Raw genomic sequence first — 25,877 nt, forward strand, 5'->3', positions numbered from 1 at the left:
AGGACAGTATCTCTGGCCAGCATCACACAATTATTTAATGGCTCATGCAAGTGGAACTATTTATATTACTTCAGATTCGAGTAAGGTCACCATTTCTGGCCACTAGCACACACACATTCACCGGCTCTTTCTCAGTACTTTCCCACCCCTTCTCTTCTCCTCCCCGCCCTCCCAGACCTATTGCTCCTCCTCAATGGGGTGTCAGTGCCTGCAGCAAGGTTGGTAGAAGGTCGCTGTGTTGGCGCCGCTGCCACAGCTGATGGCCTAGCTGTTCGTTCAGCACCAGCTCCGGCCCTGGAATGCCCGGCTGCATCACCTCAGCATGGGCGGCACCACTCTGTGATGGATGGGTTGCAGATAGCGGCAGGGGCAAGGGCGGAATGATGTCGTCCTGAGAGAGGACATCATGTTCCAACAGGCCCAACACACTGCTGCTCACCCAGGGCAGAGCTTCAGCATCTGGAGCTATCTGCTGAGCACAGATTGTGCTTCGCCAACGTTAATTCCCCGTGTAACTGATGGGGCCCCAGACAAGATGGCAGCGGTCGGTGTCTGCGAGATTCAGGTTGGCTCTGCGTCAGGGCAGACTGCGACTGCTGCACACCACAGAGCTGATTGATGCCACCACGCACTGACGAATTGACAGTCTGCAGGCCTACCATAGCATCGGCCTGTTGCTCAATGGCTACTGCCACGTCAGCCATAGCCCATGCCACCATGTCTGGGATCCCCATGGTCACTTGAACTATCCAACATCCATTTGTATCTACCAAGGATGGGCTCGATGGGCTGCTGACACACAAATTAAATCACTGAGGCACCCTCCACCACACTCAAAGCAAGAGCATCAACATGCTCTGGCACCCTTGACAAAACATCCAGCAGATCGCTGTGCATCTGCTATGACTTGCATGACCCTCTAACTCGGCCTCATCATCAGAGTGCTGCAGAGCATCACTCAGGTGCGCACTCACTCTCCAGGGAGCTGGCTGCCTCATTTCCTCTCTCCCGTGATATTGCTGCAGGCCACTGGGTCACCCACCTCTATCTCCCCAACCACGCCTGCTGATCAAAAGCTGCTGGCCCCGCTCTGTGAGGACGCTGGCTCCTCGGCCAAGTCCAGATAGGTGTCCTCCGCATCTCCGTCCTCTCCACCGTCACCCACAGTACAAGGCTGGCGTGCAGGACCCTGGCCGTCTGAATCATCATCTGAAAGCACAAAGCCAGAGAGGTGTGGTTGTCTGCAGGGGGAAGGGGCCAGGAGCAGCAAAGGCATTTGTGAATTTCAGTCTTATGGAAAGAGCTGAAGGATTGTGGTATCAGGCCCAAGTGGCCTGCCAGATGCTGCAAAGGAACTCAACATATCGTCACTGATCCCAGGGGGGGTCGGCCTCACCCATTGCCATGGCACCAACTTGAACGCCCATCAGAGCTGATACGCGTTCCTCCAACGGAGTCAGGTCCTGCAGTTCAGAGTCCCCTCCTGCAGTCCGCATAGGCTCCCTGCGGTTGTGGGCGAGCTTGTCCTGTAAGATTAAAGGCTATGTCGGAGTTAGAGCCCTGCTTTCAGTGTGTCTCAGGTGCCTTACATAGTTTAGTGCATGTTACTATGTGAAAGTCTTCACAAGTTCAATGTAACTTCCATTCGCTGTGTGGACTTGCTGTGACAATGCTTGAATTAGGGAGCCAGGACCTAACAGTAACCGGGAGGCTACCGTCTTTGAGACACACAAGAAGACTGAGGAGTTAACAAGATGAGGGTTGGGACTGCAGAACCTCGTAGCAAGGTTAACAGCGCATGCAGGCCCTTGCTGTGGATGAGGCTTCAAATCGGAACCTTGCATCTGGCCTCATCCACATTGAGCGTGGATTCAGAAACACAACATTGAGCAGAGAGACACATTTAGCTCAGAGCATAGCATCTTGGCATTTCACATTTAAGATACTCATCTCACCAGGCGTGCCATCTCATTCCACCTTTTTCGGCATTGATTGACTGTTCTGGCCACCATGTCACTTGCAGAAATATGGGCTAGAATTTCCACTTGGTGGCTAAGGCCCCAAAAAATGGACCTTGTTGCAGCGATCTGGGACGTATCGCCCGTGATGATCGCCGGCACAAGGCCCATTTTTTTTTAGCGATTTTTCACTCGGCCTTACCCTGGCGATGTCAAATGGCCGATCAGATTTCTCGGCGATCTCATGATCGCCAAAGAAAACAAGTGAATGAAAAAAAAAGCTTCCCTAGCAACGCTACACTGCGCATGTGGAGCTTGATTTTTTTTTTTAGGCTGATTTTCTTTGCCGCGTTTTGAGAGGTCAGGGGTCATCACACATGCTCAGAAGCTCTGAGAGGGTCGGGGAGAGAGAGAGAGAGAGAGAGGAGAAAGCATTTTATGGTTGAACGCTCTGATTTATCTGTTAATAATCGACATTATCGTATCATATCATTTACAAAAGAAGAGATCTAGCAACCATCGTGAGCGACGCAGGACGGTGGCTCTGCCACGATGCACTGTTTAACTGCATACGAGGAGCTTGCAGTGGCCTTGGTGGGGCCTGAAAGCCGTTCGGTCACAACCCATGGTGTGGCCGAACCCACCCTTGAGACACGTAATTAATGAGAACTGTGCATTGTGCAATGTGTGAATCATTAGTAAATACTAAAAATATCGTAGTTACGCATGTAATGTTATGCAATTATAATGTAATTTGATGTTATGCGATTATATTGTAATGTTATGCAATTATAATGTAATTTGAGATATAATTGTGATGTACTATTGACCTTCGAATGAGGTCATGTTAGACCTGGTGATCCCTTGTGCATATGGGGTAATGGAAAGCATTATAATGTTTTGAGCTTGTGAAAAATTGTAATGCATTGATTTGAATTGTTAAACGTTGTTTATCAATTTAAAGGTCAAATGGTCATCGAGTCAGTGGAGTCCACTACCACCGAACTGTCTCAAACATCACAGGAGGATGAAGAAGAGGAGCCACTGCAGATTCCTGCTGCTGTGCATCAGCAGGAGGAGGAGGAGACGGAAAAAGATTTATTTTGGTGGGGGGGGGTAACAACCTGCGGCCATCTCGGTTGAGATGGAAGAAGCACCGGGGACCAAGCGGTGTGCATGGTGACGCCAAGGCGCATCATATTGCAAACGCCGACCCCACGGAGGTTCGGTCAGCGTGGTGAGCAATCACCTACCTTGGAGGGCCAGACAGAGAGCTTGATTTCCCTGTGCAGGGAGATGGTCACGATTGGTCGCGACCTTATCCAGAGGTTCGCGGGATTCTCTGCATCAGTTTCCAGCATCCTGGAGAGAGTTCTGCACGATCTTCTCCAACTGGTCTTCTGAGCAGTCACAGACTGCAAGGGAGACCTTGGAGGCTATTCGGCAGCAGACAGCCACAACCAATGCTCTACGGCTTGCGTTTTGCTGGCTGGACACGGCGCTGCACCCCAAGGTGTCGTGTCTGCTCGCAGCGAGACCCCGAGCACGCAAGCGAGTACGGAGGACACAGTTCCTCCTGACTCGGAAGTGGAGCTTCAGGCTTACACTTCCGCTCCGTCACCTCCACCACGGCAGGAAGTCTTGCCGTCCCACTCTGCACGACGTCTTGGTGTCGGTCTGCGTAGATCAAAACGGGCGGGTGGGGTACGAACACAGGGTGGGACTGGACCTGGGGTGAAACGTGGCCGCAGGTAGGGAGGGGGGCGTTTTTTCCACAAAGTTTGTTCACTTGTTTAATTGTTCTTGTTCCTGTTTTGTTACTTTTGTTAGTTGTTAAAGGTTAATTGTAAATTGTTAATTGTTAACTGTTAAGTGTAATTGAGGGAAGGGTGGGTTGGTGCAGGGGGCGGGGGGTTGGAGGGATAGTTTTTCAAGTTTTATTTTCGTTTTTGTTAATTAAAAAAATGTCTTTAATTCAATAAATTGTGTGTGTCTTCTCTCTTAGTTACATAAGTTATCAATTACACAGATGTTATTTCATTTCTGTTCATTCTTTTAATATACGAGTACTTTAGTAACACTAAAAACGTAATAATACCTATATGAAAAATTGCAGCTCTCATTAAATTCTATTATATAAAACCTAGTTACGAAAAATAATGTAATAATATCTATTTATATTCCCTGTCCCAATATTCTGAGTACAACTAGCTCTCTAATTAAATCACAACTAATCCTCCCCCCTTCCATTGAAGTCAAAATGGTGTCCATAGTGCCCATTTTCCTTCTCTTAGGCCCAGAAAAAGCAACTATTTCTCAGCACTTTTTTGGGCCTTGCACCGGCCCAGCGAAGTGCATGCTAGATGCTGAAACTTGGGATGGGCCTTGTGTGGGCGATCATCTCGGCGATCAAAGTGGAAACTTAGGCATCTGTTTTTCCGGCGGTGTTTTGGGCCTAGTTTCTACTTTTTGCTCAAAATGGGCGCTAGAGGTCCGTTTTGGGCGATAATGGGCCATAGATGGGCGATGCGAAGTGGAAAGTCTAGCCCATGTTCTCAGATTTCCCTCCATAGCCCCCTGTCAGTTGGTGCTTGTGGTCTCCTCCCAGCCTCTGTTCTGAGCAACTCCCGCCGCCTCTCCAGGGCGGCAAGGAGAGCATCCAAGGTGGCGTCCGAGAACCTGTTGGCACGCTGGCGAGCTACTGCTGTTCTGCCACCCTCACCGTCTGAGTGAGTGCGTAGGAAACGAATATAAACATGAGGCATTGAGGCAACCAATCAACGTCTCAATGGAAACCAGGTGGCCTGCATCCTAGGGTCTTAAAAGAGATGGCTACAGAGATAGTGGATGTATTGGTTGTAATCTACCAAAATTCCCTGGGTTCTGGAGAGGTCCCAGCGGACTGGAAAACTGCAAACGTAATGCCCCTATTTAAGAAAGGTGGGAGACAGAAAACAGGAAACTATAGACCAGTTAGCCTAACATCTGTCATTGGGAAAATGCTGGAGTCCATCATTAAGGAAGTAATAGCAGGACATTTGGAAAATTATAATGCAGTCAAGCAGAGTTAGCATGATTTTATGAAAGGAAATCACATTTGACAATCTTTGAGGATGTAACGAGCAGGATGGATAAAGGGGAACCAGTGGATGTTGTGTATTTGGATTTCCAGAAAGCATCTGATAAGGTGCCACATAAAAGGTTACTACACAAGGTAAGAGCTCACAGAGTTAGGGGTAATATATTCGCTTGGATAGCGGATTGGCTAACGAACGGAAAACAGAGTCGGGATAAATGGGTCATTTGCACGTTGGCAAACTGTAACTAATGGGGAGCCACAGGGATCACTATTGGGGCCTCAACTATTTACAATTTATATTAATGGCTTTGTGAAGGGACCGAGTGTAATGTATCCAAATTTGCTGATGACACAAGGATAGGTGGGAAAGCAAGTTGAGGGGGATGCAAAGAATCTGCATAGGGATATAGACAGGCTCAGTGAGTGGGCAAACAATAGGCAGATGGAATATAATGTGGGAAAATGTGAGGTTATCCACTTTGGTAGGAAAAATAAACAAGCAAATTATTTTTTAAATGGGGAGAGATTACCAAATGCTGCGGTACAGAGGGAGCTGGGGTCCTTGTACATGAATCTTTGGAATTCTCTACCCCAGAGAGTTGTGGAGGCTGGGTCATTGAATATATTTAAAGGTGGAGATAGACAGATTTTTGAATGCTAAGGGAGATAAGGGTCATGGGGAGTGGCCGGGGAAGTGGAGTTGTTGCCAAGATCAGATCAGCCATGATCTTATTGAATGGCAGATCAGGCTCTAGGGGCCAAATGGCCTACTCCTATTTCTTATGTTCTTATGTATGTTCTAGGTGGTGCAGCTGCAAATGCTGTCTAACGCCCGGATATTGAGGTCCTGCCTAACGGCACACTTAATACCGCTTTGCGTCGCCAGGTAAGTATGCAACACCATGATTTTATGCTGCAACCCGCTTTTCAGGCAGCAAAACTCAATTTTGCAGTTTGGGACCGTGCCCAACGGTAACATTTCATCTCAGCTGGTGACACTGCCTCAAAATTGTCAATACCGAATTTTGACCCCTAAATACTGATACAGGTAATACAGTTGACTCTCACCTAATCCAGAGTTTGCCCCCATTCAGAATGTAGTTTTTGCCCTTCTTCACAGCAGTTGTTTTTATAGAGGCTGCATCGGAGCCACTAGCTGTCTCACTGAGACAGAAGGCAGCAATGTTCTTACCTACAAATGGATAATATAAAAAAAATGTAATTGCTCTATCTAGTGGGGGGGTGGGGGGGGGGGGGAAATTCAGTGAGTTAAACATGTTCTTTCACATCTAGGACCTGGGTTGAAATGCAGCTTAATGGAATAAAAGACTTTTCAGTCTCCTACATGAAATGAGATCTGGCAATCTTAATCCGGTTCCTATAGGTATAGGCCCAAGGCTCAAATTGTTCCCAAATGGTGCTAAACTCACAATCTCACTTACAGAAGTCATAGGATGACTAATTTGGAAAACATAAAAATGTAAACACTTGTGTAGAAAGGGAGAGAAGTAGAGGGAACATTTTCTCCGCATGTTTTCTCTTAATTTGTGGAGGTCATGGATAATAATCAGGAGAATGAATGCTGAATAATCTGAGCAGATGTCATGGATGAGGAGGAGAGAAGAGGTGGGTGGGTTAGATAGTAGATGATCCAGCCTTGCTGGACCTGCTGGTCCTTTTATACCTCGCCTTTTCTTATGTAACCCCACCATTGCCCAAGAATTGTATCACCCCAGGTGAGATCAGTTAACTCAGCACAGAATCAGGATTTATCAATTGAGTCAATGCAAGGGTTTCCAGATCACATCATAATGTACCTACATCTGCAGATATCTTTATTCTCCTGGTGATAGTCCAGCTTCAGTTAATCAAAGAATCTCACTGAAATGCCCAAAATGAACCCCTAAATCTTTCTGGTCATAAAGCTTCCAAGATTTAAATTCTACATCAAAATCACAGAATGAAACTGTGGATGAATATTAATGAGCCCTGATCGGTATGCACCTTTCAGGGTACATAATATTTATGTATTGGCATCTAGCCTTTTAACGTATGCAAGAAGAATGGGCTTATTCTAACACCCTCAGCCAATTTATTTATTATAATAATAACTTTTATTTATATAGCGCCTTTAACGTAGTAAAACATCCCAAGGTGCTTCACAGTGGTGTTACAGACAAACAGATAAATTTGATACCGAGCCACAAAAGAAGAAATTAAGGCAGATGACCAAAAGCTTGGTTAAAGAGGTAGGTTTTAAGGAGCGTCTTAAAGGAGGAAAGAGAGATAGAGAGGTGGAGAGATTTAGGGAGGGAGTTCCAGAGCTTAGGGCTCAGGCAGCTGAAGGCACGGCCACCGATGGTTGGGCAGTTATAATGTGAGATGTTCAAGAGGGCAGAATTTGAGGTGCGCAGACATCTTATGGGTTGTGAGGCTGAAAAAGATTACAGAGGTCGGGAGGAGCAAGACTATGGAGTGATTTGTAAACAAGGATGAGAATTTTGAAAACTTTTATATATCTAAACAAAGGAAATGAAAGAACAATGCCTCTTCTGGATGTGGACAACAATAGATATCACACACCCTTGGAATTCTAGTTGAAACTAGTCTCACCCACCTGATGCAAGTTCAGGCAAATATTTCTTTTTCTGCTCATCAGTGCCAAACAATAGGATTCCTTTGAAGCCAATGGACTGATGAGCACCAAGGATGATGCCCACTCCAAGGTCATGAAGACCAACACTTTCCACCAGTTTAGCATACTGTAAGAGCGTAGAGTTTAAAAATGAATTTTGATAACACAACAGAACACAAAATAAGTTAAACATGTGCAATTGATTATAATATGTACAGGAATCAAACAAAAGTTGATCATTATATTAGAAGACCATTACCATGCTATAAGCTTTCTGGAGAGACAGCCGGTAAGTAGCAGTTTTTCCTATAGCTTTTGCCAGAATGTACAACTGAATTGCTTTTTTAAAAGACTTACATTTATATAGCACCTTTCACGACCACAGGACTTTACAGCCAATGAAATACTTTTGGAGTGTAGTCCTGTCGTAATGTGAGAAACGCAGCAGCCAATTTGTGCACAGCAAGCACCCACAAACAGGAATGTGATAATGGCCAGATATCTGTTTCTGTTAAGTTGATTGAGGGGTAAATATTGGCCCCAGGACACCGGGGATAACTCCCCTGCTCTTCTTTGAAATAGTGCCATGGGATCTTTTACATCCACCTGAGAGGGCTGACGGGGCCTCGGTTTAACGTCTCATCCGAAAGACAGCACCTCCGACAGCGCAGCACTCTCACAACACTGCACTGGGAGTGCCAGCCTAGATTTACGTGCTCAAGTCCCTGGAGTGGGACTTGAATCCGCAACCTTGTGACGCAAGAGTGTGCTACCCACTGAGCCACAGCTGACACCCGATTTCTGTGCGTTGTCAAGACTAGAAAGACAGCTTAATGTCTGGCACTGGCAAAGGAACCCAAGGGCAGTTTCAGTCAAATGATGAGAACAGAACTTTGGTAACACTGACATCTAAATCCTCGTGGCCAAGATGTGGATGAGGAGAGATGGTCTGCTGGGTTTGAAGGGAAGGAAGCTAGTGAAAGGTGTTTTCTAACCTATGTGGAGAGAAGTAGCAGGTCAGTGCCACCTGCTTCACCCTCAGAATACCTTACCAGTGTCTCAAAATAATCAATCTTTTGAGGGTGGGGAAGTTAAGAGAACTGGCACAGTTCCCTTTTCACTCGGCCACCACCACACGGATCACCCTCATTTGTTAAATGGATTGATAAGTCATCACACATAGCACACAGTTACATTGGCTCTGACTTTTCCATCAGCAATCTTCGTTTGGAACTCCTCTCACAAGCCTTACTTGAAGCAGCCCCTTGTAGCTTCAACCTCTCCTGTGACAGGTAGCCTTCCACCACATCGACTGGATATTGCATCAGCTGTCTGCTGCCACCTGGGAGAGTGCGTCAGATACTTGCTTTTACCTAATGCTGTGAGTCGTGTTATAGGAAACTTTAGCTGGGAGAGGCAGCTGACTAACATGAGCCAACAAGGTAAATGAGCTAACCTTTTTCAAGGAGCAAGCTATGGATCTCCCGGGAGGTATTCCATCCTAGAGGTTGATGGCAAGCTCAGTGTGGCAATACCTGCACCTGCTACAGTCCTTTAAAGAACCAAGTTGTCATTAAACTCTAGAGCTGTATCTATCGCGTCACTCTCCCTGGGTACGGCACAAGCATTTTCAGCTACTTTCATCACAGCAATTAGGGGCAGGCAAACAGGAAGATAATGATGAGGAGAATGAGAAAGAAAGAAAATATTTTGGGGGTCTGGAAGATGCTGATCCTGCTCCAACAGCCTTATCCCTCCCCCTCCCCCATTAATTTCACCCCCTGAGTCACTGGCCTTCTCTATCCTATGTCCAACTTTGATCATTTCACTTGGGGAGATCTTCTTTGTTCCCTTGAAACCGCTTATTTCCACCTCCGTGATATCGCCCATCTCCGCCACTGCCTCAGCTCATCAGCTGCTGAAACCCTCTTCCACGCCCTACTGCAACGCACTCCTGGTTGGCCTCCCACAATGTACCTTAAGTAAACTTGAGGTCATCCAAAACTCGGCAGCCCGTGCCCTAACTCGCACCAAGTCTCACTCACCCATCACCCCCGTGCTTGTTGACCTACATTGGCTTCCGGTTAAGCAACAACTCGATAACAAAATTCGTATCCTTGTTTACAAATCCCTCCATGGCCTTGCGCTGCTGAAGAGGTGAATGGAGGAGATGCGATTCCCACTCCGCCACGGGACCAGGAATTTTACTGACAGAAAATGGAGTGAAAATCCAGTAGAAATGTATCATGCCCCAAAATTCACAACCCTGAAAATGACATGCACCCAGATCTCACCCTATCATAGAAAACAAACAAGGAAATTCAAGGACATAAGAACATAAGAATTCGGAACAGGGGTAGGCCATCTAGCCCCTCGAGCCTGCTCCGCCATTCAACAAGATCATGGCTGATCTGGCCGTGGACTCAGCTCCACTTACCCGCCCGCTCCCCGTAACCCTTAATTCCCTTATTGGTTAAAAATCTATCTATCTGTGACTTGAATACATTCAATGAGCTAGCCTCAACTGCTTCCTTGGGCAGAGAATTCCACAGGTTCACAACCCTCTGAGAGAAGAAATTCCTTCTCAACTCAGTTTTAAATTGGCTCCCCCGTATTTTGAGGCTAGTTCTAGTCTCCCCGACCAGTGGAAACAACCTCTCCGCCTCTATCTTGTCTATCCCTTTCATTATTTTAAATGTTTCTGTAAGATCATCCCTCATCCTTCTGAACTCCAACAAGTAAAGACCAGGTCTACTCAATCTATCATCATAAGGTGACCCTCTCATCTCCGGAATCAGCCTAGTGAATCGCCTCTGTACCCCCTCCAAAGCCAGTATATCCTTCCTTAAGTAAGGTGACCAAAACTGCACGCAGTACTCCAGGTGCGGCCTCACCAATACCCTGTACAGTTGCAGTAGGACCTCCCTGCTTTTGTACTCCATCCCTCTTGCAATGAAGGCCAACATTCCATTCGCCTTCCTGATTACCTGCTGCACCTGCAAACTAACTTTTTTTTTACAAAAAAAAGTTACAAAAAGGACTTTACAGTAACATTTGTTTTATTCATTCGCGGGAGGTGGACATCGCCAGCAAGGCCAGAATTTATTGCCCACCCCTAATTGCCCTCGAGAAGGTGGTGATGTGCCATCTTCTTCAATACAACTGAGTGGATTGAAAGGGCAGGTAAGAGTCAACCACATTACTGTGGTTCTGGAGTCAAAATAAGGCCAGACTGGGGTAAGGACAGTAGATTCATTGGATATATTCAAGAGGGAGTTAGATATAGCCCTTACGGCTAAAGGGATCAAGGGGTATGGAGAGACAGCAGGAAAGGTGTACTGAGGGAATGATCAGCCATGATCTTATTGAATGGTGGTGCGGTCTCGAAGGGCCGAATGGCCTACTCTTGCACATATTTTCTATGTTTCTATGTTTCTATTCCTTCCCTAAAAGACATTAGTGGAACCACTATACAATATTAAGTAAAATGCAATTCTAAAAATTCTGCTTGTAACCTAAAATTTCAAGTTGTGATTCAAGGATTATGGGGAGAGGGCAGAGAAGTGGAGCTGATCAGATCAGCCATGATCTTATTGAATGGCGGAGCAGGCTCGAGGGGCTAAATGGCCTACTCCTGCTCCTATTTCTTATGTTCTTATCACTTTCTTTTAAAGAGATTTTTAACATTTTAGTGAAGATAACAGGAATATGATTAAGGCAAGAATATTCTTAGCTACTTTTATCCTTTTAAGGAGTATAAAAGTAAGAATTTAATTCAAGCAGCCTGTCGTGTTCCATGTCCTAAGTTGGTTAAATATATGTCTGCCTGGATCTATACTACAAAGAAAGATCCTCTAGAGTTAAACATAGAAACCAAATAGGTGCAGGAGTAGGCCATTCGGCCCTTCGAACCTGCACCACCATTCAATAAGATCATGGCTGATCATTCACCTCAGTATCCCTTTCCTGCTTTCTCGCCATACCCCTTGATCCCTTCAGCCGTAAAGGCCATATCTAACTCCCTCTTGAATATATCCAATGAACTGGCATCAACAACTCTCTGCGGTAGGGAATTCCACAGGTTAACAACTCTCTCAGTGAAGAAGTTTCTCCTCATCTCAGTCCTAAATGGCCTACCCCTTATCCTAAGACTGTGTCCCCTGGTTCTGGATTTCCCCAACATCGGGAACATTCTACTCGCATCTAACCTGTCCAGTCCCGTCAGAATCTTGTGTGGGACCTTGTCAAAAGTCTTTTGAAAGTCCAAATACACCACATCCACTGGTTCTCCCTTATCCACTCTACCAGTTACATCCTCAAAAAATTCTGGAAGATTTGTCAAGCAGGATTTCCTTTTCATAAATCCATGCTGACTTGGACTGATCCCGTCACTGCTTTCCAAGTGTGCTACAATTTCATCTTTAATAATTGATTCCAACATTTTCCCCACTACTGATGTCAGGCTAACTGGTCTATAATTACCCACTTTCTCTCTCCCTCCTTTCTTAAAAAGTGGTGTTACATTAGCTACCCTCCAGTCCATAGGAACCAATCCAGAGTCGATAGACTGTTGGAAAATGATCACCAATGCATCCACTATTTCTAGGGCTACTTCCTTTTTTATGTAGTTCAAACCTTTATATATGTAGCTATTACCTGAGTATTGCTGAGTACCAAACCCCCATGTTCAACAGGAACTTGCAGCCCAAATGCTCCCATTTGCTTCAATCCTTCCATGGTCTTCTCCTCCACCTTCCCCAGACTATCATTCACAGCAGCATCATTGACCCTCTCGAACAAAATGCAGCAATTAAAACTCAACATCAGAACTACTAAATGTCCTGTTCTGTTGTCCTTGCCTACTTTCGTGTGTGCATTGACAGCAAGTGTTGGTTGACTTTCAATCGCAGGAAACATCACATTTGAGCCGATCTTGCACATCATCCACAGATGCACACTTCCAAGAGAGGTTGCTAGAAAAGGATTAGGAATGGGAACCCCAGAAGATTATTGCCTCCATAGCCCAATGACATGGTGATCAACTGTAGCAACCCTGCCATCATGTCGGCTGAGATCAGCTAACGTAGAACAGATTGGGATCAAATAAAACTCCACGTGGCTCAGCAACTCAATGGATAAAGTTGCTGAGCATGAAAAAAATATTGTGAAATATCTTTTCAGAATATTATGACGTTAAAGCAGTGCTACATTAATGTTCTAGCACAGTCAGTCACCCTAATTAGTCTGTATTTAACGACTAGAAACAGTCACTAGTGACAGTTATAAAATGAACTGCGTGCAGTTTTGGTCACCTTACTTAAGGAAGGATATACTAGCTTTGGAGGGGGTACAGAGACGATTCACTAGGCTGATTCCGGAGATGACGGGGTTGCCTTATGATGATAGATTGAGTAGACTGGGTCTTTACTCGTTGGAGTTCAGAAGGATGAGGGGTGATCTTATAGAAACATTTAAAATCATGAAAGGGATAGACAAGATAGAGGCAGAGAGGTTGTTTCCACTGGTCGGGGAGACTAGAACTAGGGGGCACAGCCTCAAAATACGGGGGAGCCAATTTAAAACCGAATTGAGAAGAAATTTCTTCTCCCAGAGGGTTGTGAATCTGTGGAACTCTCTGCCCAAGGAAGCAGTTGAGGCTAGCTCATTGAATGTATTCAAATCACAGATAGATAGATTTTTAACCAATAAGGGAATTAAGGGTTATGGGGAGCGGGCGGGTAAGTGGAGCTGAGTCCACGGCCAGATCAGCCATGATCTTGTTGAATGGCGGAGCAGGCTCGAGGGGCTAGATGGCCTACTCCTGTACCTAATTCTTATGCTCTTATGTTCTTATGTTCTTATGAATATAAAAGAAGATAAACAGCATTATGTTACTTGCCAGGAAAAACTTGGAGACTGGGTGCACTAGTTCCTGGAGAAACTGTGACTGCTCACTATTGGGAACTGCATGAAAGAATAAGACAGAATCAATATTTAAATTGAATTCTCAAATAAATAAAAATCCATAATTGTTTTTTAAAATCATCCTCCATGCTTAATATTTTAACTGAACCTAAACTCTGATGGCCACATGCTGTACTGCATCAAGTCCTGCTCTCCCATCATCCTTGTCCTCGGTGACCTACAATGTTCATTGGTGCCCCAATGGCTCCATTTTAGAATTCTCATCCTTGTGTTTAAATAGATCAGATTTTCTTTACATCTCGATTGCTGGAGCATTTACTAGCTCTTTTTCTGCACCAATTCTACGATGGTTCCACTCTTGCATCACTGATCATAACCAGAGCATCAGCAGCAATAGCTGACTGTCCATCCGTCACACCGCTACCTCTGGAGTTCCCCAGGGATGTCTCCTTCACCCTTCCTCTTGTATGTGCTTCCTCTTGATAGTCAGCTTCCACATGTAAGAACATAAGAACATAAGAATTCGGAACAGGAGTAGGCCATCTAGCCCCTCGAGCCTGCTCCGCCATTCAACAAGATCATGGCTGATCTGGCCGTGGACTCAGCTCCACTTACCCGCCCGCTCCCCGTAACCCTTAATTCCCTTATTGGTTAAAAATCTATCTATCTGTGATTTGAATACATTCAATGAGCTAGCCTCAACTGCTTCCTTGGGCAGAGAATTCCACAGATTCACAACCCTCTGGGAGAAGAAATTCCTTCTCAACTCAGTTTTAAATTGGCTCCCTGTAATTTGAGGCTGTGTCCCCTAGTTCTAGTCTCCCCGACCAGTGGAAACGACCTCTCTGCCTCTATCTTGTCTATCCCTTTCATTATTTTAAATGTTTCTATAAGATCACCCCTCATCCTTCTGAACTCCAACGAGTAAAGACCCAGTCTACTCAATGTATCATCATAAGGTAACCCCCTCATCTCCGGAATCAGCCTAGTGAATCGTCTCTGTACCTCCTCCAAAGCTAGTATATCCTTCCTTAAGTAAGGTGACCAAAACTGCACGCAGTACTCCAGGTGCGGCCTCACCAATACCCTGTACAGTTGCAGCAGGACCTCCCTGCTTTTGTACTCCATCCCTCTCGCAATGAAGGCCAACATTCCATTTGCCTTCCTGATTACCTGCTGCACCTGCAAACTAACTTTTTGGGATTCATGCACAAGGACCCCCAGGTCCCTCTGCACCGCAGCATGTTGTAATTTCTCCCCATTCAAATAATATTCCCTTTTACTGTGTTTTTTTCCCAAGGTGGATGACCTCACATTTTCCGACATTGTATTCCATCTGCCAAACCTTAGCCCATTCGCTTAACCTATCTAAATCTCTTTGCAGCCTCTCTGTGTCCTCTACACAACCCGCTTTCCCACTAATCTTTCCCACTAATCTAAGCTAAAGACATCCAGCTCTATCAGTCTACCACCCTCCTTGATCCCTTCCCTCACAGCCTCTCTGCTGTCGGACTGTTTGACAGGCATCTAATCTTGGATGATCTGCGATTTCCTCCAGCTAACCATTGGAACGACCGAAACCATCGTCGTCAGAGCCCACGCCAATAATTCTATCCCTCTCCCTAGCCACTGTTTCAGATTCAACCAGACTTTTCGCAACCCTGGCATCTCCCTGAACCCCGAACTGAGCTTCTAAACTCATACCCTCTCCATCACAAACATCAGTCACCTCAGCCCCTACTTCAGTCCATCTACTGCTGAAAGCCTCATCAATAACTTTGTGGCCTCCAGACTTACTATTTTAATACTCTCCTGGCTAGCTTTCCTTCATCCATGCTTTATATTTTAACTGATCCTGAACTCTGATTACAACAGTGACTACACTCCAGAAATACTTCATTGGCTATAAAGTGCTTTGAGACATCCAGTGGCCGTGAAAGTCACTATATCAATGTAAGTTTTTCTTTCTGACGCCCACACGCTATACTGCATCAAGTCCCACTCTCCCATCACCCTTGTCCTTGGAGACCTACATTGTTCCCTGGTCCCCGATTCCTCAGTTTAAAAATTCTTATCCCTTCATGCACTTGCCCATCCCTATCTCTGTTATCTTCCCCCAGCCTTCCAATCCACCACTCCCTGAACTTTCCATTCTTCTGATCCTGAACTCTTGTGTATCTGCCCTCCCTTTGCCTCACCATTAGCTGTCATGTCTTCAGTTGCCTTATCACACATTCTGGAATTCCCTCCCTAAACACCGACATCTTTCCTCTTTTAAGATTGTCATTTAAACCCGCCTCTATCCCCAAAATACTTCCTTTTTTGGCTCGGTGTCCGTTTTATAAATTACACCTCTGTGAAGTGCTTCGGGTTTTTTTTGCTATGTAAAAGGTGTCATATGAATGCAGGTTGTTGTTGTTGACAGCCACTGCGGTATAAAAGCAGACCAAGAATGCAATAACACTGATTGACAGGTTGTGAAATTATGCCATGGGATATCAGCGATACCACAATTAAAACATTTGAAATTCCACTCTCCACCATTTTAACAGAAGCATTACCCCATTCAAAAGAACTGGGTTAACACAGTCATTAAAATATTGCAGAGCGGATTCTCAGATCATTAAAAATATAATCAGCCTGGAGTGATTTCAATGATGGTTGCAAACTGCTCATCTTGTGGTTGATGGAATATTAAACTGTTTGATTCAACGATAGCCTATAAACTACATTACAACAGTGATTACATTTCAAAATTTTACACATGCTCAGGAAGTCTCAGATCCAATTAATCCATCCAATTGCATCCAATGAATTATGTGGATGTGCATTTTAACATCTAACAACTTTTAACCAATAAGGGAATTAAGGGTTACGGGGAGCGGGCGGGTAAGTGGAGCTGAGTCCATGGCCAGATCAGCCATGATCTTGTTGAATGGCGGAGCAGGCTCGAAGGGCTAGATGGTCTACTCCTGTTCCTAATTCTTATGTTCTTATATTCTTATAACAAACTCAAAGCAAGCTTGTTGGAGCCATCTGCGTGAAGAGAGGGAAGGATGCACGGTAGTTCAGAGTAGGAGGACTAAAAAGTGCAAGAGTGATATAAGGCTCAAGGAGGTTACAGAAGTAGGGTGGGGCAAGGCCCCATATGAAGATGGAAACAAGAATTTTAAAGTGAGGAATATGAAGATGGGAACAAGAATTTAAACTCATCCAAAACTCCACCACTCATCTCATGAGAGGGATCTGATATGAGTGGGTGAGTTGGAGTTTAAGCAAGGTAGAGGATGGCAGGCTGGTAAGGAGAGTATTGGAGAGATTGAATCTAAAAGTAGCAAGTTATAGATAAAGGGTTTAGCAGCAGTGCAAGTGAAGTAAAGGCCGAGGTAGGGGTAATGTTTATACAACATCACAGACCACAGTCAAAATAGGTTTCAAATAGCATGGGAATCGTCATTTCAGATGTGGACATGAAGAACAGTAATTTTGCAAAACGTAACATTTTCACACCTGATTTGTTTCATAATGACAGATGGTGTCATTTCAAAAGAAAAGCAAAAATAAATCAGACCCATTTGCCAAAGTCCCCTGATGAAATTCCTCCTCCTTCCCATTTCTTGCCCTATCAGTTCAAAAACATTTAGGCAGACTTAATTGCTAATCAACTTTTGAAGTAAAGCACTGAAAGCTTAAAGCAGTGGCAACATACTAATCATTATTCTGTACGATCAATGCACGGTGGCTTAAATGCCCCATCAACAAATGGAAGGTGTCACATGTTTGAATCACTTAGTTCCTTGGTTCCCAAACTGGATGACCCCTGTATTGGTTTGGCTTGAGGTACTGTTGGGGCACCTTGTATCAAAGCTGTTGCACAAATCTCCAACAGATTGTAAAATATAACATTTCTGTGGTTAAACTCTTGGACCTCAAACACATGCAACATTGTTCAAAGTTCATCAAAATTCAAGTTTAACAAAACATGAGTAGGATGCACCATAGCCCAGAGGTCAATGCCTCTGTGTTAGGCAGTCATATCCAAGCTCTGAATTATTAACAGACACATAATTTGAGGAAAGGCATAAACTTGCATGATTTTTAATTATTAAATAGAAATAAAATCTGCTGTGAATATACTGCCACATGTATACAAGGTTCACATAGTATAGCACAGATTCTAGAATTGTACACTGCAAACAATTCAGAAGATGCTTCTTTACCCAAAGAGTGACGAGAATGTGGAACTCGTTACCACAGGGAGTGGCTGAAGTGAATAGTATCGATGCATTTAAGGGGAGGCTAGACGAACATATTAGGAAGAAGGGAATAGAGGGTTATGCTGATAGATTTAGATGAGGAAGGATTGGAGGAGGCTCGAGTGGAACATAAATACCAGCATAGACTGGTTGGGCCGTCTGGCCCGTATCTGTGCTGTATATCCGATGTAATCCTATGCAAAAACTAAACAGAAATGGATGTTCGTTGCAACCTGATTTAGGTGCAGCATAAGGGTATTATCATTGCCAAGCTGGACCAAAAGCTACAATGGAATCAAAACCAACCAAATTCAATTCTGTTCAACAAACATGCCATTTTAAGAACTTGCATATATCGAGCAATGTAGCACATTCTCAGGAAGTCTCAGAATGCATCACATCCAGTGAATTATGTTGCAAGTGCATTTTAACATCTAGCAAACTAAAAGTAAGTTCGCTGGAGCCATTTGTTATAAGCAGCACAGGTATAAAAATGTTTGGTGTGCACATTGGTCCACTGGCTGAGCATTATAAACTACCCAGGTCTCCAGGCATTTTGCAAAGGTCTATCCAATATTGCAGCTTGCATGCCAGTCTGTAAAATCAAAGGGTCATATTATTGAGATGAAAATAATGGACAAGGGAATGAAAAACACTTGTGAGCAAATTCAGAAATCTAAAAAAAAACACTGCTACAGATCTCAAACAGTTTTTATAAGTTGGTAGAGTAACTTTAGGTGAGGGGGCTTGAAAACTCCACAGGGGTCATTTTGGCTCACATGGAACATCCTCAATTCTATACTTGCTGTAACATGAACTTTTTTGACACAACTGTAATATTTCTACAAAACACAGGATAAAAATACAAAATGTCTAATGTCAGATGTAAACAGCAATGTGCTCACTTGCATGTGCTTTTTGCAAATAAAACACCTTTCAATAGAGTGAGAAGAATGCTGTTTGCAGGAGTTAGCTTGACCATTAGCATTTTGCAAGACACCTTTATCACTATGACACTGCCCTTTTATGATTGTACTAGGAGCAGATTGGTACAACCAGTACACTTGAAATGTTTATTGTGCAATGTGATAGTGCCTGTGAAATCTGCAACCGTCAATCTTCGTTGCACAGCAAAACGTGCTGATAAAAGTCATTTTCCGGCTTCCTGTCTGCCTGATGACACGGACAATGAACAGTATCCTCTCCGTCATCATTGATAGTTATGGAAAACATGCAATACTCCCCAGAAATCACAGTGATAAATACAATAACATCTCGCTGCCACTCTGTTACAGGCCATGGGTTTGCATTCAGGATTACGACATTGGCATTACACAACCTCAACCAACCTGGAAGCACTGAGCAAATGTAAATGTGAGTGAAAGACTAAGTGGACGAGAGAAAAAACACAGGCAGCAAATCATTGTAGGCTTCTCATGTACCTGGCCAATTTTAGACTGACGTTAGAAAAGGCCTAACTACATTCTTATCTACTCTTGTCAATCAAGATACATGACAGATAGGGGTACTTGAAAGCAGAAGGAATAAAAGGAGAGATTTTTGAAATAATTTTTTTTTTAAACTAAGTCACAAAAAAGGAGAGAGGGATAAATCTGGTCCAATAGGCCAATCATTCTAATGTCAATGGTGGGGAAACTACTAGAGACTCCTGACAAGAAAAAAATAAATTCTCACTTGGAGAAGCATGGGTTAATAAAGGACCGTAAGCAAGGACTTGTTAAAGGCAAACCGTGTCTTATTAACCTGATTGAGTTCTTTGATGAAGTAACAGAGAAGGTTGATGAAGGTAGTGCAGTAATGTTGCATTTCAAAAGGCATTTGATAAAGTACCACAGAACAGACTTATTCGGAAAATAGAAGCACATGATATTAAAGGGAAGGTGATAACTTGGGTATGTGCTCTACTCGGAACTCCTACATGGCAGGCGATCCCCAGATGGGCAGAGGAAACATTTCAAGGACACCCTCAAGGCCTCCTTGATAAAGTGCAACATCCCCACCGGCACCTGGGAGTCCCTGGCCAAAGACTGCCCTAAGTGGAGGAAGAGCATCCGGGAGGGCGCTGAGCACCTCGAGTCTTGTCGTCGAGAGTGTTGTGTATGGAGAAAGAGTCAGACTGAACACTGTGAGCTCAAAGTAAAGTGTGACCTTAGTCTTTTATTGCAGATCTCCAGAGTGCCTCTCCAACCTGTGAAGCCTCCTTAAATACCTCCTTAAATACTTATGGGATCCCTTGGAACTCCAGGGGATGAGCCCTCTGGTGGCTGTACAGAGTAAATACAAGTCCACATATATAACAACACTCCCCCGCAAACTCAATAGTGTAACTATTTACAATGTGAGTCAATCTGGGGACTTACTTGCTCTGGTTGATCGTCTCGGTGTGAAAGCTGGTGTTGTTGAATCATTTGTTGGGCCCTCGCTGGGCTGCTGTGCAGCTGGCCTTGCTGGGCTGCCTGGTGTGTTGGGCCCTCGCTGGGCTGCTGTGGATGATGGGTTCTGCTTCGTGGTCAACCGTGGTGCCGGTTGCCACTGGTGTGTATGTTGGGGGATCAAAAAAGGTAGGGTCCAAGGTGGGTTGCTCAGGATAGTCCGTGAATCTGAGTTTGATTTGGTCCAAGTGTTTCCGGTAAATGAGTCCATTTGAAAGTTTGACCCGAAATACTCTGCTCCCCTCTTTGGCCATGACAGTGCCGGGAAGCCACTTGGGACCTTGTCCATAATTTAATACAAATACAGGATCATTGATTTCAATCTCGCGTGACACATTTACGCTATCATGGTATGCACTTTGTTGAAGCCGCCTGCTCTCTACCTGTTCATGTAGATCAGGGTGAACTAACGAGAGCCTTGTCTTAAGTGCTCTTTTCATGAGCAGTTCAGCAGGTGGGATCCCAGTGAGCGAGTGGGGTCTCGTGCGGTAGCTAAGCAGGACTCGGGATAGGCAAGTCTGCAGTGAGCCTTCAGTTACCCTCTTCAAGCCCTGCTTGATGGTTTGCACTGCTCTCTCTGTCTGACCATTGGACGCTGGTTTAAACGGGGCAGATGTGACATGTTTGATCCCGTTACGGGGTCATAAATTCTTTGAACTCAGCACTGGTAAAACATGGCCCGTTGTCACTCACCAGGATATCGGGTAAGCCGTGTGTGGCAAACATGGCCCGCAGGCTTTCAGTAGTGGCAGCGGACGTGCTAGTTGACATTATCTCACATTCAATCCACTTGGAGTGCGCGTCTACAACCACAAGGAACATTTTACCCAAGAACGGGATGTATACCCTAGACCACGGTTTGGAGGGCCAAGACCCCATAAACTTAGCGGCGCCTCCCTGGGTACATTGCTTAACTGCGAGCGTGTATTACATCTGTGAACGCAGGACTCTAAGTCTGCATCGATAGCGGGCCAACACACGTGGGATCTGGCTATCGCTTTCATCATTACGATGCCTGGGTGGGTACTGTGGAGGTCATTGATGAAGATGTCTCTGCCCTTCTTTGGGACCATTACTTGATTTCCCCACAGAAGGCAGTCTGCCTGTATAGACAGTTCATCTTTGCACCGCTGGAACGGCTTTATCTCTTCCTGCATTTCCACTGGGACACTGGACTAGTTCCCGTGAAGCACACAGCTTTTGACTGGAGATAATAAGGGGTCCTGGCTTGTTCAGGTTTTGATCTGCCGGGCAGTGACGGGTGATTCTCACTCTCAAATGCTTCCATAACCATGGCTAGATCTGCGGGCTGCGCCATTTCCACCTCTGTGGTGGGCAATGGCAGCCTACTGAGAGCATCAGCGCAGTTTTCTGTGCCTGGCCTGTGGCGGATGGCGTAGTTGTATGCAGATGTGAGCCCCCATCTCTGGATGCAGGCCGATGCGTTGGTATTTATCCCTTTACTCTCGGAAAACAGGGATATAAGTGGCTTATGGCCAGTTTCCAATTAGAATTTTAGCCCAAACAGGTATTGATGCATTTTCTTTATCCCATAGACACACGCTAACGCTTCTTTTTCAATCATGCTGTAGGCTCTCTCAGCCTTAGACAGACTCCTGGATGCATAAGCAACCAGTTGCAGTTTCCCGAAATCATTAGCTTGTTGCAATACACACCCGACGCCATATGATGACGCATCACATGCTAGTATCAAACACTTACATGGATCGTACAACACAAGCAATTTGTTTGAGCATAACAATTTTCTCGCTTTTAAAAGGCATTTTCTTGGCATTTGCCCCAAACCCACTTGCCCCCTTTCCGTAGTAAGACATGCAGTGGTTCTAGCAGGGTGCTGAGACCTGGTAAGAAGTTACCAAAGTAGTTCAGGAATCCCAGAAACGACCACAGCTCCGTCACGTTCTGTGGCCTCGGTGCGTTCTCGATTGCCTCCGTCTTCGCGTTGGTGGGCCTGATGCCGTCCGCCGCAATCCTCCTTCCCAAGAACTCCACTTCAAGCACCAGGAAAACGCACTTCGAGCGTTTTAACCTGAGCCCCACGCAGTTGAGTCGACTAAGAACCTCCTCCAGGTTCTGCAGATGCTCGACTGTGCTCCGACCTGTGACCGAGATGTCGTCCTGGAAGATCACGGTGTGCGGGACCGACTTCAGTAAACTTTCCATGTTTCTCTGGAATATCGCCAACGCTGATCGGATTCCAAACGGGCATCTGTTACAAACAAAAAGACTCCTGTGCGTGTTGATGAAGGTGAGGGCCTTCGATGATTCCTCCAGTTCCTGCGTCATGTAGACTGATGTCAGATCCAGCTTCGTGAATGTCTTTTCTCCCGCCAGCCTTGCAAAGAGATCATCGGCCTTTGGAAGTGGGTATTGGTCCTGCAGGGAGAAACGATTGATAGTTATTTTGTAATCGCCACAGATTCTGACGGTGCCGTCTCCCCTCAGGACTGGGACAATAGGACTGGCACACTCGCTGAACTCGATCGGTGAAATGATGCCCTCTCTTTGCAGCCGGTCTAGCTCGATCTCTACCCTTTCTCTCATCATGTACGGTACTGCTCTCACCTTGTGATGGATGGGTCGCGCCCCGGAATTAGATGGATCTGCACTTTTGCTCCTTGGAATTTCCCGATGCCTGGTTCAAACAGCGAAGGAAATTTGTTTAAGACCTGGGCACACGAAGTGTCGTCAGCGGGCGATAGCGCTCGGACGTCATCCCAGTTCCAGCATATCTTTCCCAGCCAGCTCCTGCCGAGCAGCGTGGGACCATCGCCCGGTACCACCCAGAGTGGTAGCTTGTGCACCGCTCCATCGTAGGAGACCTTTACGGTAGCACTGCCAATTACAGGAATCAGTTCTTTCGTGTAAGTTCTTCGTTTCGTGCGAACTGGAATTAAGACTGGCCTTGAGGCCTTGTTGCACCACAATCTTTCAAAAGTCTTTTTGCCCATGATGGACTGGCTCGCGCCCATGTCCAGCAGCATTGACACAGGGAGTCCATTTAGTTCAACATTCAGCATTATCGGGGGCAATTCGTGGTGAATGTGTGCACCCCATGTACCGCTGCCTCCTCTATCTGAGGCTCTGGTTCGTCGTGATCCTCCGTGGATCTGTCCTCCTCTGCAACATGGTGGTTTGCAGGTTTAACAGGCTTAGCAGCTCGCCTGCACACTCATTGGAGGTGGCCCATTGTTCCACAGCCCTTGCAAATGTACTCTTTGAATCGGCATGAATGGAAACGATGATCACCCCTGCAGCACCAACAAGATAGAAACATAGACATAGAAACATAGAAAATAGGTGCAGGAGTAGGCCATTCGGCCCTTCTAGCCTGCACCGCCATTCAATGAGTTCATGGCTGAACATGCAACTTCAGTACCCCATTCCTGCTTTCTCACCATACCCCTTGATTCCCCTAGTAGTAAGGACTTCATCTAACTCCTTTTTGAATATATTTAGTGAATTGGCCTCAACAACTTTCTGTGGTAGAGAATTCCACAGGTTCACCACTCTCTGGGTGAAGAAATTCCTCCTCATCTCGGTCCTAAATGGCTTCCCCCTTATCCTTAGACTGTGTCCCCTGGTTCTGGACTTCCCCAACATTGGGAACATTCTTCCTGCATCTAACCTGTTGATGTTAATGGCCTTGCGTTCATCACCCTTGATGGTGGACTCTGAGACATCTGCGGACGTGTAGCTGCAGGTATGTGTGACCTGCCCTGTACATTATGATTCGAAAACAACATCACTTTGTTCACAGTACTTGTAGCAGCACTTGTGTGCTGAGAGATTTGCTTCGTATTGTCACTGGTATCGCTATGGCATTACTCAAGTTTGGGGTCTCTACAGTCAAACATTTGCGAAGTATAGTTTCGTGGCCAATGCCAAGTACAAAAAAGTCTCTGAGCATGTGCTCCAAATGTCCTTCAAATTCGCAATGTCCTGCAAGGCGTCTTAGCTTGGCGACATAACGCACCACTTCCTGGCCTTCAGACCTTGTGTAGAGGTAGATCCGGTACCTCGCCATCAGAACGCTTTCCTTCGGGTTCAAATGCTCTCCGACCAGTGTGCACAAATCGTCGTACGATTTCTCCGTGTGTTTCGCTGGAGTGAACAGATTCTTCATGAGGTCATACGTTGGTGCCCCACAGACGGTGAGGAGGATCGCCCTTCGTTTGGCAGCGCTCTCTTCCCCATCTAGCTCGTTGGCCACGAAGTATTGGTCGAGTCGCTCCACAAAAGTTTCCCAATCATCTCCCTCCGAGAATTTCTCCAGGATGCCCACTGTTCTCTGCATCTTTGGGTTCGCTATCTGTATCTCGTTGCCGGTTGTTGTGTATGGAGAAAGAGTCAGACTGAACACTGTGAGCTCAAAGTAAAGTGTGACCTTAATCTTTTATTGCAGGTCTCCAGATTACCTCTCCAACCTGTGAAGCCTCCTTAAATACCTGTGCTCCCAAGGGATTATAGGATCCCTTTGGACTCCAGGGGATGCGCCCTCTGGTGGCAGTACAGAGTAAGTACAAGTCCACATATATAACCGATAGCATGCAGAAAACAAGCACAGGCAGCGGAAGGAGCGTGCGGCAAACCAGACTCCCCATTCACCCTTTCCTTCAATGACTGTCGGTCCCACCTGCGACAGAGACTGTAATTCCCGTATTGGACTGTACAGACACCTGAGAACTCACTTTTAGAGTGGAAGCAAGTCTTCCTCGACTTCGAGGGACTGCCTATGATGGTAATGTAATTAGCTAAGGGATAGGAGGCAGAGAATAGTGGTGAATGGATGTTTTTCTGACTGGAGAGAAGTATGCAGCGGGGTCTCCCAGGGGTTGGTATTAGGGGCATTGCTTTTCTTATTTTACATATAAATTATCATGTATCCTACATGGTTACTGCTTGTACTATTACTGCTTGTGTCACCAGAGGGCACCACAGTGAGAGACTTGTAGGTAACCTGTACAGGTGTGCCTGGCTTAGTATAAAAGGCAGGCCACCAGGTGTGATCCTCACTCTGGAGTTATCAATAAAGGACTAAGGTCACTACAGTTCAAGTACAATACATTGCCTCGGGGAGTCATTATCAGAGCATCTAAAGATATAACAATTGGCGATGAGATTACGGACCTTCACGCGAAAATGGCTACCCTTGGTACGTTGCAGCAGTTCGCCGATGGTGATGATTGGGACACCTTCGTGCAGAGGCTCGAACATTTCTTCACAGCAAACGACCTGGCAGGAGACGACCCGGCCACACTGGCTGATAAGTGCAGAGCTATCCTGCTAACCAGTTGTGGGCCCACCGTCTATGGCCTCGTCAGGGACTTGCTGGCACCAGCGAAGACAACGACCAAAACGTACTAGGAGCTTGTAACGCTGATCCAAGAGCAACTCAAGCCCAAAGAGAGCATCTTCACAGCCAGACACCGGTTTTACAACCACCAACGGCCCGAAGGCCAGGAAATCGCGAAATATGCCGCAGACCTCAGGAGACTGGCGGCACCGTGTGATATCGGCGACCACCTCACCGAAGCTCTGCGGGACATC

At 45.6% G+C, this 25,877-nt stretch overlaps 1 pseudogene; it reads right to left on the reverse strand.

Moving 5' to 3' along the window:
* LOC139266309 (very long-chain specific acyl-CoA dehydrogenase, mitochondrial-like) overlaps positions 1 to 25,877 on the reverse strand; it is a 92,504-nt pseudogene that overhangs the window by 48,261 nt on the left and 18,366 nt on the right.

This window comes from Pristiophorus japonicus, chromosome 6 (assembly GCF_044704955.1).
Source record: "Pristiophorus japonicus isolate sPriJap1 chromosome 6, sPriJap1.hap1, whole genome shotgun sequence".
Taxonomy (NCBI): domain Eukaryota; kingdom Metazoa; phylum Chordata; class Chondrichthyes; family Pristiophoridae; genus Pristiophorus; species Pristiophorus japonicus.